Here is a 979-nt window from a genome sequence, read left to right on the forward strand (position 1 = left end):
AGTCGATTTTCACAAGCTTCTCTTGAGGCGAATTTTTCGCCAGCAAAATCATTCGTCATAGACAGGAACAGGTGGTAATTACTTGATGTCAGGTCCGAACTATAAGGTGGATGCATAAGAACCTCCCAACCAAGCTCCCGGAGCTTCTCGCGAATCACTATCGATGTGTGTGGCCTGGCGTTGTCCTGATGGAACACAATTCCTCTACTATGGCCAAAGCTGGCCGCTTCTGGGCGATTGATTCCTTCAGACGGTCCAATTGTTGACAGTACAGGTCCGAATTAAGAGTTTGGCCGTAGGGGAGCAGCTCATAGTGGATGATTCCCTGCCAATCCCACCAAACACACAGCAAAGCCTTCCTGACCGTCAATCCTGGCTTGGCCACCGTTTGCGCCGGCTCACCGCGTTTCGACCACGACCGTTTTCGCTTGACGTTGTCGTAAGTGACCCACTTTTCATCACCAGTCACCATCCGCTGCAGAAATGGGTCGATTTTGTTGCGATTCAGCAGCGATTCGCAGATGGAAATTCGGTCCATGAAGTTTTTTGCGTTAACTCGTATGGGATCCATACATCAAGCTTCTTTTTGTATCCAGTGGTATTCAAGTGGTTCCAAACGGTTTTTTGTGCAATGTTTAGCTCCTGGGCAATCGAAACAGTGCTTACATGACGGTCGGACTCGACGATTTCCATTATTTTATCGACATTTTCGACAATTGGCCTTCCAGCCTTCCAGAGCGTATCTTTGACATCAAAATTACCGGAACGGAATCGACGAAACCAAAATTGCGCGTCATTGGCTATTACAATATCAGGACCATAAACACTATTCACATTTTCAGCTGCTTGGCTTGCGTTTTCGCCTTTATCGAAGAAAAACTATAAAATATGGCGTATTTTCTTTGCTGGTGTCCATCTTTGACGCGCGCTCAAACAATACTGAGTCAAACAATCACAAAACTGTCTGAGAAGTTTTTTA

This window comes from Odontomachus brunneus, unplaced genomic scaffold (assembly GCF_010583005.1).
Source record: "Odontomachus brunneus isolate Ranch 3 - 2012 unplaced genomic scaffold, Obru_v1 Obru_scaffold_103, whole genome shotgun sequence".
Lineage (NCBI taxonomy): Eukaryota > Metazoa > Arthropoda > Insecta > Hymenoptera > Formicidae > Odontomachus > Odontomachus brunneus.